This window comes from Triturus cristatus, chromosome 11, assembly GCF_964204655.1.
Source record: "Triturus cristatus chromosome 11, aTriCri1.1, whole genome shotgun sequence".
NCBI lineage: Eukaryota > Metazoa > Chordata > Amphibia > Caudata > Salamandridae > Triturus > Triturus cristatus.
The window spans coordinates 977,077,327-977,094,605 of record NC_140594.1 but is presented as its reverse complement, the minus strand read 5'-3'; positions in this window follow the sequence as shown (position 1 = coordinate 977,094,605).

The following is a 17,279-nucleotide window of genomic DNA, read 5'->3' as shown; positions in this document are numbered from 1 at the left end:
GAGCTCAAAATTACTTTCTCACCTCATTGCAATTTAGAATCTAGATGCCCAAGCATTTTGCAAATCTAAAACCAATACACCATGATTAACCCTCAAAAGTGAAGAGATGCAAAAACTGCACAGTGAAATGACAATAGAAATGTGGTCATTTTACACTATGAATTTGCAAGTAAGTGATAACAAAATAGCCAATCTCAAATGCTATGTAGCAAACATTCACAGTCTGGCAATGGCTGCAAAACAGCAATTGATGCTTGTGAAACAACAAGCAGAATAAGGTGATAACCAGGTAGAAAGTACAATAAAAAGGGGCCCGAGAAAGCAACATCTGTTTACAAACCGGGTCCCTACATTTCAGTCAATAGCTTATGTGGAAACTACAAATGTGTACATAAAAATGTTCAACAGAGGAAAAAGCTAAAATTGAGTTTGATATAGGTACCCCGCGAAATTTTGAGTGGACTTTTGACAGGAAAGTACTGCTGGATCCGGAGTATTGTAGCCATATTAAGGTCTGGATTTCCAGTTTTTTTGAGATAAATAGGAACACTGCCTCTGTAGGAACCGTTTGGGATGCATTTCAGGCAGCACTTAGGGGGGAGACCCTTAGTTTTGCCGCTTATAAGCGTAAGAATAATAAATCGGTTCTAGATAAACGTATAAAGGACCTAAACAATACTGAATGTGAGCTGGATAAATATATTAAAGAAGGACGGGATTTATCGGAGATACTGAGAAAATTAGCCATTCATAGGTCAGTTGTATATCAACAGTTTGCTGAGGAGGTGGCTGCTAAGTTTCAGATCCACAAAAGGGAATGTTATGAGCATGGCGAGCAGTCTGGCAAGGTTTTAGCCAATCGACTTCGACAAAGGGAGGCTCAGAATAAAATCTTGAAGATTAAAGATATGCAGGGAACAATTCAGACAACACCAATTGGTGTGAGGAAAGCCTTTCAAGTATTTTTTGAGAATTTGTATAGCAATGAGGGCACTGAAAAGGCGGAGAGCTTTTTAGCAGGGATTGATTCTACCTCTCTGTCAGAAGAACAGAGAAATAGTTTGGTGGCTCCAATAACGTTAGAAGAAGTTCAGACCGCTATTTTTTCACTCCCTGTGGCAAGGCGATGGGTACGGATCGAATACCCTTGGAGTTATATAGGAGGTTCTGGGGCGAGTTGGGGTTAGAGCTGTTGAAGCTGTTGCAATATGCTTTTAACGGCTTTCCGCCGGAGTCTTGGTCCAAAACGATTATTATGGTTTTTAAGAAAAAAGGGAAAGACGGGCTCCAACTAGGTTCATATCGGCCTATTTCTTTAATTAATGCAGACAGCAAAATCTACTCAAAAATTCTTGCTGTGAGAATCTCGAAAATTATTGTGTCAATAGTCTCACCACGTCAGCACGGTTTTATTGCGGGACGAGGTACCACAGATCATGTTAGTCGGGTTATATCTCTTCTAGATTGGGCGCAGGCGACTGGGTCACGGGTCGGGGTGGCCCTGTTAGATGCTGAGAAGGCGTTTGACAGGGTCTCCTGGGCCTACCTGTGGGCAGTGCTTAGTTGGAAGGGCTTCTCTTCCGAATTTGTGAAGGCCATACAGACTATGTATATAAATCCGGAGGCAGTTGTAAGGGTTTCAGGGCTGGAAACAGATGAGTTTAAGGTGTGGAGGGGCACACGTCAAGGGTGTCCCTGCTCTCCTTTGCTCTTCGCCCTTTATATAGAACCATTGATTCATAAACTGGAATGCGACATGCTAATTGCTCCTGTCAAACCTCGGCTACATGAGGTCAAAGTGTTAGCTTATGCTGACGACATAGCAGTTTTGACTAGTGATGTTGTCCAAGCGCTAGATAGAATTGAGAGCTTGACGAGTGATTTTGCCAGGTATTCAGGATATAAATTAAATCTGACTAAGACTCAGGTCTTGCACTCAGAAAAGGGATGCCCAGCTGATCTTAATCTAATAGTTGATCAGGCTGTATATTTGGGTATTAGAATCTCAGCGAAAGTCGAGGAAATCCCAGCCTTGAACGCTGACCCTATAATATTAGAGTCTGATAGGACTCTGGAGAGACTGGATCACCTGCATTTATCACTTTATGGAAGAAGCAACGTCATCAAAATGATGATCTTCCCGAAGTTTCTGTATATATTTAGGGCGATTCCGTTAATTTTTCCTAATTCCTTATTTGTGAAGATAGACAGACTTTGTTCTCGGTTCCTTTGGAGTTACAAAAGGTCAAGAAGAGCCATGAAATGGCTTTTTATGCCAATTAGTCGAGGTGGGTGGGCCATTCCAAATTTTCGTTTGTATTATTATGTTTCGATGCTTCAATACTGTCGTATTCTGATTTATGGTGAAAGGGCTGTCATGGATCCGGCAGTAACCCCTTCTATTTTTGAAATGGTTCTCGGTATAGAAGTACGGTACTTATTAGTTAGGGTTATTGAACCTAGCTACTACAAAAAAACTAGATTTAAGGTCTTGGCCGCAGCTTTTTATGTTTGGAAAAAGATAGGTTTGCTGTGTGGGATAAATAAAGTTAATGTTTATACACCGATTGGGCTTCCCGGGGCTTTATCCATAGTCCTTATGGACTCTGTTGCTCGGAAGTGGCGGCTGGCCGGCATCAGGACTTTGGGGGATATATGTGAACATGGCCAATTAATGCCCTATGCTTCAGTGAGTGAAAAATTTAATTTGGGAAGGGGGGATTTTTTAAAATATTTACAGCTGCGTAGCTATGTAGATAAAGCTATCACAGACGGTATATGCTCACTTGAGGGAATCCCGATACTTAAAGTGTTAAGTTCTAAGGCAAATCTTTCTCAGCTATACAAAGAGGCTAGCTGCGGCCAGCATGATGACCTCCAAATCCAGGAACTTAAATGGAATAGGAAGATAGGGATTCAGAATTTAGACTTGCAGGAGTCGCTAGAAATGGCAAGCACTATCCTGTTTTCAGGGAGTTTAAAGAGCCAGTGTTTTATGTCAGTTTTCGATCTTTATTATACTCCAGCCAAGCTTGCAAAATGGAAAGTGGGAAGAGGGGACAAATGTGCGCGCTGTGGTGAGAGCGCAGCGGAGGCTGCACACATGTTCTTCTTTTGTCCCTCATTAACCCATTTTCTTGGCGAAGTGCAACTTTTCCTGAATTCCTCTTTAGAATTTCCGGTAATATTTAATCCGGGCTTAGTGTTATTTGGAACTGAGCCTGAACTGTTAAATAATAGAAGGCTGGCACCACAAAGGGGCTTCTTATTTTTGAGTATGGCGGTAATTCGCCTTTGTGTCACCACGAAGTGGCTAAGCTCAGATCCACCCTCTTTTTTTGAATGGAGGTCTAGGATCCTTGCTCTATACTACATGGAAGTTGCTTTATATAAATTAAAGGGACATAGAAGAAAACAATTTGGGGAGCAACTATGGGCACCGATTACCAAGTGGCTGTCTGGTGGTGAACAGCTATAATATCTGTAAATGTCTTAAAATGATTCTCTTTGGTCTTGAGATGTATGAATTTTGGCCTATATGTAATGTTTATGTATTGCTGACACTGCTGAATAAAATTATAAAAAAAAAAAAAAAATAAAGGAGAAAGCTAAAATGGTTTAAAAAAAAACTCCAGGCAAGGACATTACTGGAAACAGGTTTGATGGAGTAAAACAGCATGCCCCAGAATTGAACTGGACACAAAAGATTTTAGGGGAGGTCTTCAAAGGTACTGTAAAAGTTGAAAAACAAGGGACAAAAGTGACAAACTGGGGGTTACAGGTCAGATGAAAAATAAATCTTCGACTCTGTTGTAGTGCAATTTTGCTATGCTCTTCCCCCCTTTTATAGTTTGGTTACATGAAGTAGAAAGAAGAGGAAGAGAAGACACTTCTTAGGATGCAGTTTTGATATCTTAAATTGAGTCAGTCAGGAGAATTGGTTGAAGAACGCTAACATCTTAGATAGGACAAAAAGAATTGCAGACCACTCCCCAAACGTTGACCTGGCAGAGAAGACTGCCCTGCGATCCTTAACAACCTCTGGCAGGACCCCAGGCCCTTTTTCCTTACTAGTCCCTCAATCCCCGAAAGCAAGGTACAGCAAACATGGCAGAAGTGGCACAATGTGCAAAAGGTCGAAGTAGTTTGCACCCCACTAGGCTTTATTGCCGTCGACAGCACTGATAGATTCCATAAGTACCCATGAGATCTGCCCGGGCTAGAGCACCTCACCCCCTATAGAGCTCTGGCAGGATTACCACCAGTGCCCGACTGGGAACTGAGACCAGCTCTGGCAAACTGCTCGGCCAGACCCTGGGGGAAGGGAGGAGGAGGAGGGTGTGGCAGAGCTGTTTGCTAGGGCCTTGTTCGGCCGATTTCGTCCCAGGGATGCAATATTGATAGCCCTCTGTAACAAAAACGGCCCCCCAGGGGCCCAAAACCGGCCTCCACCCTGGCAACACACCGTGGAAATGCCCAGTGCCTGCTAAGGTCAGTCCGGCCCTGATTACCACCAGTCCAAGGTGTGTGAGCGTGCCTGAGATCTTGGTACAGGCACACCCCATAGTTTCACTGCCTTGTCCGGAAACACTGATTCACAACAGTGCCATCTAAAGAGAATGAGATTTTTAGGAGCACAAAAGAAAACAAGGGGACAGGAGACAATATTCAAACTTAGGGGAAAGCTCTTTGAGTACTCCAATGGGGAAATGTATGAGAGGTACAGGCCAAGTGGTCAAATAACCAAAGATCTAATTGGTGAGCTGAATCCTGTGCTCGGGAGAGACAATCAAGAGGTCATGGCATCACAACATGTGCAGGGCCTATTTCACTGTACGCCCTAAAATTAGGGAGTTATGAGGGCATTATGTTGTAAAGGCTTTCTCATATTACTTTGAGACATATCATTACCTCTCACTGTGAGATGTTTGGTGTTCTAGAATGTCAAGCCACCGTGGGCTGGTTGTAAGAATGTAGAAGTCAGTCTGGTGATGAGCCTGCTGACGGTTGGGTGGCTGAGCTGTTTCTTACCTACTACTAAGAATAAACCTAATTGGATCTACACTTCAAGTATCTGCATCTTCTTTCATCACAAGAAGTTACCTTTTAACACTGGCGACGAGGATGGGAAGGGACCAGCTCTCCTGTTGTGAAGGTTTATTATTGAGGGGTCACAGACTAGTTCCTCCTGTATCCTTAAGGAAAGATATACTAGATCTAGCCCATGAAGCACATTTGGCCATCTCCAAAACCAAAGAGAGAGTACGCTCCAGTAATTGGTGGCCAGGACTAGACACTCAGATAGAACACTTGGTTAGGGAATGTTTCCAGTGTTCTCTTAGTGAAAAGAGCTTAAAGACTAGGACACAACCCATGGAGAAGAGATCTCGTCCCAGTGGTCCCTGGAAGGATATAGCCCTTGATATTTTAGGACCTGTTCATGGGGATGGTTCTGACACCTTTATTGTTGTTGTCATGGATTTGTTTTCATGGTGGCCAGAGATATTTTTTGTAAAGCATGTGAACACCAATACTGTTATAAATTGTTTAAAAGATCTCATCACTAGGGAAGGGATTCCTGAAACTATACTCAAGGACAATGGTGTGCAACTCGTCTCAGGAGACATGGAAACTTTCCTTAGTAATTGTGGCATTACTCATAAAAAGTGTGCTTTGTACCACCCTGAGTCCAATGGCACTGTCGAAAGATTCAATAGGGTTCTTAAGAAAACGGGGTCTCTAGCAAAGCTAAACGGTCTCAATTGGAAAGATGACATTTCAAAAAGAGTCTGTGTGTATCGTTTTGCTCCCCATACCACCACGGGGAAGTCTCCTATTCTTTTGTTTCGGGGGAGGCATCCTGATACTTTTTTGGAACCGCCGTGGGTGAACAAGTTTCTTTCATGCAAATGTGAAACTTTAGATTCTACCTCGTGGCAAGAGAAAGAAGACTTGAGATGTTTAAAGAGTAAGGAAAACGATGACGTGCGGCACGCCGTTAAATCGACAAAGGTTAAGGTTGGTGATCTTGTTAGGATCAAAAGACCTGGCTTTTGTGTCTCTGGTTCCAAATTTTCAAAGCCCATAAGAGTTATAAGGGTTTTTGATAACGCTATAAGAACCTCTGACCACAGGGTGTGGAATCTGGGTCGTGTTGCTCTATGCAATACAAATGAGGTTTTGGGTTCCTCTCCTAATATTTTAGAGGGGAAAAATGTTCCTGATACTATTAAAAGGCCCAACAGGGTTTCACGTATTCCCTCTTATTTGAATGACTGTGTTGTATGATCTTTTTTGTTTTTAACTTGTTTCTCTGCTGTGATGTGTAAAGGAGGGAGATATGTTGTAAAGGCTTTCTCATATCACTTCGAGACATATCATTACCTCTCACTGTGAGATGTTTGGTGTTCTAGAATGTCAAGCCACCGTGAGCTGGTTGTAAGAATGTAGAAGTGAGTCTGGTGATGAGCCTGCTGACATTTGGGTGGCTGAACTGTTTCTTACCTACTACTAAGAATAAACCTGATTGGATCTACACTTCAGGTTTCTGCATCTTCTTTCATCACAAGAAGTTACCTTTTAACACATTGTAGCTGCAACAGGTGAGGTGCCGCACAGTGCCCATCTCAGGTATTTTGTAACTTCCTGGATGCTGTGTTGCCTCAAATCTACACCTACGTAGTGGTGCCTAACACCCCTGCAATACAGCATAACACCAATGTGAAGTTATATATAACAGCACATTTTCCAACTATCATAGGTTTTGTGGTTAGGGCACATATATTGATCAGCCCACCCCAGCAATGGAGTATCTATAATGAAACTCACTCAAGAATCAACATTGTGTGCCCTGATTTACAGGGAGTACCCATTTCTACTTCAAGTTTTGACATTGTGTCCATAACAAATGCATTGCTAGAGAAGAGCTTGGAGATTCTTGTCTGTTAAGTAAGACACAAGTAAACCTTAAAAACGTAGAGTACTTTAAGCAATATTTTTCTATTTCAACAAAAGTGGCGTACACTGCCATGTGCTCTTGATACTTCCTGTAAAATGCTTGCCTTTTGTGAAATGTTGCACAACATTATTACAGAGAAAGATATTTGCTTAGGACTAGGGGTTTGCACCATTTGTGTACTTTGATTTTGTGTAATTTGACAAAATTTTGGTAAATGTACCTTAAATTGATATAATTTTGTGAACTTCACAATTCGATTTGCTGCTGGATTTTAGCATGAGGGCACATTTCGCACTGAAAAAATAGCGCAAGAAAACTAAAGCAATACGAACAATAGTCATTCACGTTCTGGCATTCATGTTGTTCCTCTGCATTTGCTGTAAATGTTTTCTTCAAACGGTGTGTAATTATGTGATATGCCTAATACAGTGGTGGCCGGCACAGGTAAGAGTGGTAGGGCAAGGCAGGGTGGGGGTTTGGGTAAGTTGACCTATGACGGGAGAAGTAAAATTAATTAAAAAAATAAATAAAACCACTTACCTTGCGCTCGCCGGATTACTGACTCAGCGATGCAGCAAGCGCAAGGTAATTGTTTTTATTTTGTTTTATAATTTAATTTTACTTCTCCCATCGTATGTCTACATACTCGACCCCCACCCTGCCCTGCCCCTCCTACAGGCTTAATAGAATCATGTTGTGAATTTTGCACTGTCGTCAATTACATTTTTCCAGGCCTACTTATGAAGATTCAGATACTGAGTAATACACCTCTATCACCTCCCCATGTGGGCTGCATTCTAAAGGCTACAGTAGGGCTCTGCACTTCACAGTGTAACACAGCACAGGGTGTTGACTGCAATAATTGTTTGCAGGGTTAATGTTTGTCCGGTCTGTGTGATTCAGGTGAGTGCTGTTCACCTATACTTTTCTTTCCAGGCTTTTTCATAAAGTTGGCAATCTACTGTCTTCAGAATGCAGTCCACCACACCAAAGGGGAAAAGAAACGTCATTGAGGCGGACAAAAACCTTGTAGCTTCATTAGTTGTATTTCACTACAGAGTACAACATGTCCGGCCACCATACATTCTCAGTAGAGTGGAGAAGGCAGCCATGTGACTGGAGCAAATAGACTCTGTCAATGTATTGGGTGAAAGTATACACAGTAGGACCTAATATGAAATGAAATGGTATGTGTATAGCACATGAATACTCCAAAGGAGTGTCTCCCGCTGACCATCCAAAGGAAGCCTCCTCTCTGCGCAAAGTGATCATATTATTCCTTTTGCTGAGACAGCCATATTTTTAGTTTTTTCCTAAAGACAGGGAGTTTTGGAAATGGACCGGAGCTCCTTGGGGAGTTTATTCCAGGTCCTTGAGCCAAGGAAGGAGAACGATCTTCCACCAGTTCTTGCTCTGCAAATTTTTGGAATCCTAGCTAGACTGGTGTGAAGAGTGCAGTTCTCTGAGAGGTGCATATGCACATATCCTTCACCTCAGGTCTAAAAATAGAGGCAGGATGAAAGGATTTAGGGGAATGAGATGTTTTTTTTAGGATACATCTGAGAAAGGTTCTTCCTGGAGGAGGACCCAGACCCTGTCTCCGTCTCACCCCATACAATAAATGTATTCCGTACACAATGCATTCTGACTTGCTGTATTGCCTGTCTGTTCCATTGAACTCCATAATCAGTTGAGGCAAAAAAAAGAACCCATCAATCTTCCTACTACATTACAATTTCCTCATGTCACATTATCCTATGTCCTCAGAGATCAGCACACATTTCACACGCCACTCATGCTCAGGTTTACCACTGCTCTTTACAGAATAAATTGATTATATTAATTTTCACACACTCTAACTCTTTTAAGCAGTCCTGATACAATGCAACTGGTATCAACACACTCTAGCAGGAGTAGCCTCTACTATGACAGGATGACAACCGAACCCAACTGTAAATGCATCCCCACCACCTAGAAAGGTACATATACTGCTTTAAAGATCACAACCAAACTCTTTAAATTGTATATCTCTACCTGTCATCTCAACACTGTCAATAATGCATCTTCTTTATATATGGTCAGGTCATCGACTAGATCCTATTAGATCTCAGACCCCGAGTCCCAGTACAAGAACAACTAAGAGGAGGGCCCCCTGGTTTTCATTTGCCTTGAGATTAGAACTGACAGAGGTAAGAAAACTGGAACGGAGATGGCGTAGGTCATATGAAGCTTCTGCTCGCGACATTTATAAACGGGCGAAAAGAAATTATCATGCAAGCATAAAGTCAGCTAAGAAAGCCTATTACCTACAGGCCATTTCCATGGCAGCTCAAGGAAAAAAAGGAAAAGAAATCTTTAAAATAGTTAAGGACTTTACCAATCCGTCAGTCCTCTTCCAGGAAATTCCTCCATCTCAGAAACTCTGTAATGAAATTTCAGATTATTTTGAGAACAAAATCCTTGACATTGTAAGGATCTTCCCCCCAACATCTACCACTTTAGAAACCTTTGAAAACATAGAGAGCAAGAAATGTTCAACCATTTTGGAAACATTTTCTTATGTCTCTCTGGAAGATTCTTTTAAAGCCATTCTTGCTTGCAAATCTGGATCTCCTTTTGATCCCTGTCCCCCTTCGGTCCTACAGACCTTAGCAATAGCAATTAATCCCATTATCAATGGGATCATTAATTCATCTTTAGCTACAGCTGATGTTCCAAATGACTGGAAACTTGCTGCTGTTAAGCCTCTTTATAAGAAGGCATTAGCTGACCCGACCACCCTTTCCAACTTACGGCCAATCTCCCTGCTCCCGTCTCTATCCAAAATGACTGAGAAGTTCGTGAATTACCAACTTACGAGCTTCTTGGAAGAAAATAATATTCTACATCCTAATCAGTCAGGGTTTCGGTCTAATCACTCTACCGAATCTGCCCTGCTGTTTACAGCAGAGACCCTTCGGATGGCCTTGGACCAGGGAAAGAAGGCTGTACTAATCCTACTCGACCTGTCGGCAGCCTTTGATACGGTGTCACATAACATCCTTGTGAACCGTTTGGCTGCCGCAGGAGTAGGCGGGGTGGTTTTGGCTTGGCTAAAAAAAATTCTTACAGATAGACGACAAACTACAGTGCTAGGTGGTTTTCAATCGGAGGCTAAGCCCCTTAGCTCTGGAGTTCCTCAGGGATCAAGCCTAAGCCCTTTACTCTTCAATCTGTATATGGTCCCCCTGATAAAACTGATCACAAGCTTTCAGATCAGTACTATTTCGTATGCTGATGATACTCAGCTTATTTTAGTACTGGACAGTGAGCAGTCGGGTACCGAGGAAAATCTTAAAGAGTGCCTAGCAGCTATATTTCATTGGATGTCTAACAATCATCTTAAATGCAATGCTGGCAAAACGGAAATCATCCCTTTTGGAAAACAAAATTTGTTTTCTCCAACAACTTGCTGGCCTGATGACGCAGAAGCTCCCCCTATGACCATTACCTCTGCTCGAAATCTGGGCATTAAGTTTGATTGCCAGTTATCCTTCAAACAACAAGCGCTGACTGCAGCTGGTTCATGCTTCCATATAATAAAAACTTTAAGGAAGTTTTTTGATCTCCTTCCCTTGCCAGCTAGGAAAACAGTCGCAGTTGCTTTGATTACCTCCAGGCTGGACTATTGTAATAGTCTATATGCTGGAGCTAATAAATCAGTATTACACAGACTACAAATGGTCCAACATGCTGCGGCTCGTTTAGTACTACGCTGGCCTCGTAAGTCATCAGCATCAGCAGCACTGAATGCGCTTCATTGGCTCCCTATCGGTAAAAGGATCCTTTTCAAGATCCTTTTGCTTACCTTTAGGGCCTTTTATCATCAAGGTCCTAAATATTTATGCAATGGCTTTAAACGTTACCATCCGGCACGTTGTTTAAGATCTTCAGGTCTGAATTTGCTTACAATCCCTAGATTCAGGCTAGCCACAAAAGGTGGCAAATCTCTTTTTGTTTTGGGCGCTAAGGCCTGGAATAAGCTTCCTTTCTTTATACGATCCCTGTCTCAGGAGACTCAGTTTAGGAAGGCTTTGAAGACATGGGTTTTCTCCCTTACCGATGCAGCTTGCTTAGCAATGGTGTAGTTATTAGTGTTTAGCGTGAAATTTGTCTGCCTCCCCCAACCATTCCATCTGGTTGACTTAGCGCCAAGATTCTCCTTGGAGTGGTAGCCGCGCTTTATAAATTCACCTTTACATTACATTACATGTTTAGATAATATTCTAGCACATACAGGTATTGTTATGGTATAGGCCTCAAATCTGCTCATCCGTATCATGTCAACTTTAACTTTGAATGTTGTCATCTCATCCACCTCCTGCCCCCACCTAATCTTCTGCATCAACCTATGCGCTCAGCTTGGACTTGGCTCAAATGCCAGATGGATAACAGAGCCTGGTAATGCAGTCTTCACCATGGTGATTATATTCAATTACATAATAAGGACTCCATGTTCATCATGCCCCAAAACAAATCTAATGGTTGCATGCCTGAAGTCTATAATTATATTGAACAAAATGGTATGATGCATTTTCCCATTGGATGTCTCCTATGTAGGACTGCCTTAATCCTTGTTGTCTTATTTCCTTAAAAATTTATGGAACCCTAATACGATTTGTGTTGGAATATTTGCTTTCTCCATATATGTATTACTCAACAGCTGCAGTAACATAATGACCTCTGGGGTCCATAGTCTTTCGAATAAATAATAATATAATATTTTCTTACAAGGAAATAAAAGTATTATCTTGTAGCATGCAGTTTTAAAAAAATGAATGGGCCCGATTCACAAAGGTAAAGTGAGATGAAAGTCAATCTTTACGATTCACGGTATCCAAAGTGATGTTAATGTTCAAAGTAAAAGTCTAACAGACATTTGAAGCCCATACCCCAAACCGGACACTGTCTCCTCACTGGTCCCTTCAGTTGATGGCAAAAAGTTCCTAGCCAACCTCCAAATGTGACATCAAGATACCTTAGAAGTCGTCTTCAGGTGCCAGCTTTTGGGGTTAAAAGGCAGAATTGATGCTTGCTGAGAATCCTGACACATCAAGGTAAGTTTAGGAAGGCAGAAGAAGACATACTGAGAGACACAATAACTACTGATGGGTACAGAATGAATACTTACTGATAATCCTGACACACAAAGTAAGTTCAGGAACATAGAAAGAAGAAAATATACAGAGAGACACAACAACAATGATTGAGCAGGTAGGTCGCTTATAGTGCAAGATGGCTGGTATCCAGGAGGATAGGAGCTAGCAGAGCACTGTGTGTCGATCAGCTTGCATGTGTAGGTGTACTCTCACCTCAACCACTACCACTTTGACATCCCAGGAGAATTTCTGCTAACCAGGAATCAGTAGGCCTGGGTGGAGTTTGCAGAGTTCCACTACTTGTCACTCCTTGAAGAGACAAAAAACTCTGTTGCGCTATGCGAAGTTCCTCAAGTGGCCGAGTGAATTAGGTCACGCCGTTCATGCTGGTTTTTAGCACAGGGTATTTGTCCCACATTGGAAAATCGAGCTGCACCATGCACTGTGCAAGAGGGCGCTGCTTCTTTCTGGTGCTTGAGTAGATGTTCTACTCGAACTGCAGCTTTCCTAATGTGAACAGAAGGTTTCTTCACGCGAGTGCTAGCAGCCAACCACGACCACCCGCACTGAGAAATCCCGCCAGCAGGTGGTCTGGAGTAAGGTTTTTTGCACTCACACTCCCCAACTTAATGCTGGTGAGCAAGGAAAAAAGTCTGCTACACATAGCGGAGTTTTTTTAACTCTGTACTCTGCGCGGAGTGGGAAAACTCTGCAAACTTCGTGAGCGGTGCACAAATTCACGCCCAGGCCTGGCAATCAGCTGCTTCATGGCCTCCTAGAAAGCAGCCATGGTGACATATGGAAGGGGTGAGAGTGGGATGCTACATTGGGGCTCAGAGGTGTCCATGTCCTTGCTAGAAGAAGAGGTGTAACTTGGGGAGTAACTAGATGACCCATTATTTTAAGGGGCCTCTTCAGTAGTGGAGGAGGCAACCTCAGGCCTTAATGATGTAGGGGCCTGTAGGAGCTCCCCCATGGTTGTCTCCCCAGCCTCCACCCTGTGTCTTTTTTAGTTGAGGACAAGCACCCTGCCTGCTGCTGGAGTCTCCTTCCTCTCCATCGATGGATGTGTACCCTTATGCACACCTCACAGCAGGTTTCTTTCTCTCCATCAGCCATGGTTCATCTCTCTATCAGTTATGTATTGCTGCTCACTGAAAAGGAAAGACGACTAAAGAAAAAAATAATGAGCATATGTGCCCACTATTTCATGTCCAAGTAATACTTCTTTCATCCTTGCAATATTAAATGTGACAGCCTGCTACATTGTTATGTACCCCACCCTGTTTTGCCATGCAAGGTGAGACTTTCCACACATCACTTTCAACTATTGGGACTAAGTTTGACAAAGGTCTGTCTGAAGTGCATGTTACTTCCCACTCAAAGAGTATGCCTTCTCTTTGATCTACCTACTCAAAAAGTATGCTTTCTCTTTGATCTACCTACTCAAAAAGTATGCTTTCTCTTTGATATACCTACAGAAATGTTACCTTAAAACATGGGATGCCTTTAATTCCTAAGTAATGTCACTCTTACATTCCCTTATGATGGCAAAAATAAATGTAGACATGGTTTTGGGGTAAAAAAATGACTGATAGGTGCAGCATTCATGGTAATTATCAAGACATGCGATGGAGGTTACTTCTGAATATGAAAAGACTTGACAGTAACAATTATGTGTGTTACTGAGAGACAGGTGTCAGGAGAGCGGAAGCAGTCAAGTATGACAAGCATGCTGAGCATGTCAAAGGTTACACAACACTTTGAGGCACAGTCAATTTTAATTGTAAAAACCTGAAATATTATGTCTTAGTATTTTTTTTTCTCATCTGTATACTTATAGTGCCGTAGATAAACAGACGAGTATACGTTTTGTAGTGATACCGTTTAAATATGCCCCAAAGTGTCATACATTATTTCTCCCCCTTTCCTGGCCCGGTATTCCTCTTCGCATCCTGTGTTCAAGCATATGTTTAATCTACAGTGACAGAAGATATAGAACTGGGCCATCTGAGCCATAGACCGCAGATGGGATGGATGAGAGGGTTGTACCATGGAAGCTTTATTACCTATCTCTAATTTGCCCAGCTATGGATTTCTATTTCCCAATGCATAATTCGTTATCTAGTGTGAAGCTATTAAGCTTTTAGGATGCAGAATTATGAGCTAGATTATAGCAGTCCCTTATACATCTTCAATGCTGCCACAGTGCAGCTCAATTGTCTTGATGTACAGATGGAGTTAGTGTCTTCTGACATATTGAGTGGTTTTTCTGCATATCTCTATAGCTTACTTGAGACTGTAAGCAGTTACCCTTGACTGCCTCCACTAAGCTCTAACTCTAGTTCACGTCTATTTGGACCTGCCAAAAAAGCTGAAGAGGAGATATTCCTAAATTGTAAGGGGCAGATTTACTTATGCGTCACTTTTCCCATGTTAAAAGTGACGCAAAAGTGGCACAAGGGGCGTGTAAATCTGCCCCTAAATGCACTGGGATTTAGACCATTTTACCCGTGCAATATCCGGTGACCACTTAAAATGGGGCCTACTTGGTGATACTAGAAATTATTCATATCATGCCATGGGGCATCACAGAGCGCCTTCAAAAAGGTATCGTTCACCCTACGTCTTCTGCTCTATAGAAGCCATGTAAAAATGTCCGTAGGCACCATAGTGGAGAGATACATTTATGTGAAACCAAAGAATCTCATAGAAGAAAGGATTAGTTTGCTTTTCCACACAAAGACTAGTTTCAACCAAGCATGGTTTTTATAGGAGCACTAGGCCGTTCACACTTCAGATATGTGCATGAAGAAATTGGTAAAGAAATGCTTTGCTTCTAGCAATGATCATGTCTTTCTGCATGGCACTTGGTGGTTTGCAGCTCTCCACTCTTAATCGCCACAGGATCCCTGACCTGCAAAATAACTTTAAAGGCAACCCCAGGTGCTCATCTCTACAGCGCATTCAGGGGCATATTATCAAGGACGGCGTTAAAATTATCGCCGCTTTAGCGGCAGAAAAATGCCGCTAAAAGATGTTCTGGTGTGAACATGGGCTTCTATTGGAATTCTCTACGGCATATTATCAAGCCCATTATCCCGCTACAGCGGCGATAATTTTAGCGCCATCCTTGATAATATGCCCCTCAATTTCCTATATAGACGGATTGAATCACGCATCCTTTCTTCGAGAAACATTGTGCATCATTTTACGTCAGTCTCATATTTTATGGACATTTTAACAGTGCCATTTAATGCCCCCTAATTGAAAATGCGGCATCGCTCTAGAAATACAAATATTGTAACGTATTCGTAAAATGGGACGGTCTTTAAAATTTTCTTTAAATGTGCTCATATTTTATGTATTTTTTTAAACTACAATTTTATTTTTACCTAACATTACTTAAATTGCATTTAACAGGCAACTGTTTTTTTTTTAAAGGGCACATTTTTACTTAAAACAATACGAATGAAACAATAGCTAGCCAAACTTTCAAAACATGTGCATAGTTGTGCGAAATTTCGGAGGAACCGTGTATTTTTTATCCAGTTTGAGAATCCGCCTGCACATTATACACATTCATAAAATGGTAAAAAGCTCAGGGCTTGTACAGCCGTGGGTATTAAATTATACATTGCTCTAGGGGGTATTGTTCCTGAGTGTAGCAAATGTAACTGAACATGTAAAAACCCATAGCTACTATGAAAAGTACATTCAGTGTGTTGAAACAGTTGTAGCTCATAAACCTTTATTCCCAACAACAATGTGCTTTTATCGCATTTTTCGCTTGCCTTACTGTTTGTTCTTTTGAGATTCAGCTTTTCGTCCTGGGAATTCAGATGTGCTGTTCAGGTTGAAATTGTGAAATACGGCATTAAAGATTCACTTTGAGTGGCTGCTGTACACGAAGACATGTGGTAAAACGACTTCCAGGATGGCATTGACCATTATTATGGCTTTACAGATCAGGTGGAAGGAGTCCGAGATGCACTTAACGTCATCGGGGTTCAGTAAAAGCCATGTCTGCTCAATCTGAGCGGTGCAACATTTATGTATCATGGAGCATATGAGCGAACAACCTTCCAATCAATACAAAGGCAGATAATTGAAGGGATTTGGAGAAAGAAATGCTGTGATATATGAACAGTCGCTGATGGAGATTTCCACTGGTAATATCTCTAGACACAGAGAGAAACAAAAAAAAATGTATTTTGTTATTTGTAAAATGTGTTTCATCTGTAATCAAATTCAAACATAATGTTTGATAATATTATTTGAACTCTATCTGGTTTGTACGGAACGTTTGCAACTTGCAAGGTGTTGTGTAATTGATAAAGGGGCACATGCATCAACCTAAATACCGATCGCAAACAGGCCGATTCACAGAATCGGCCCCTTTGGCACCGATATTTAGGGGCACATGCATCAACCTAAATACCGATCGCAAACTGGCCGATTCGCAGAATCGGCCCCTTTGCGACCGGTATTTAGGCAATTGGGATGCATCAGCCCAAAACCCATTCCCAATATAGGTAATCGCAAATTTTGAGATTACCTAAATTGCGAAGGCTTTTAGGGATTGGGATGCATCAAAGCTGTTCCTAAATGCGACTTCGCATTTAGGAAATGCTAATTACCATCAACTGCAAGTTGATGGTAATTTGCAAAAACGTTGAAAAATGCACAAAAGTGCATTTTTCAAAGTGCCATGTGGCGCACACACATGCCCTGCCATTAGGGCATATTTTTGCGCCACATGAGCATACATGCCAAATTTGGGGGTGCATCAGGGTGGCCTTTAAGGCCCCCTAGCACCCTTCAAATTGCATTCGCAATTTGCGAGTTCCTATTTGGTACTCGCAAATTACGAATGGCTTCCAATTCATTCCTATGGGTTTCTAGGCCCATAGGAATGAATGGGAAGGCATTCCTTAATTGCGATTTGCAATTAAGGAATGTGTGGGAATCACAAATATTTTTGCAAAACCTACATGCATAGGCAATTGCGATTCCTTAATAGCGATTCCTTAATAATCTCTATTAAGGAATCGCATTTGCCTAGCTTGATGTATGTGCCCCAAAACGATTAATGCTTGCAGCTCTCTTTCCATTTTCTGTAGCCATTTTTTCAGAAATTTGCAGGAAGGGGAAAAGAGGGTTTTAATGACACCGTTTTGTTC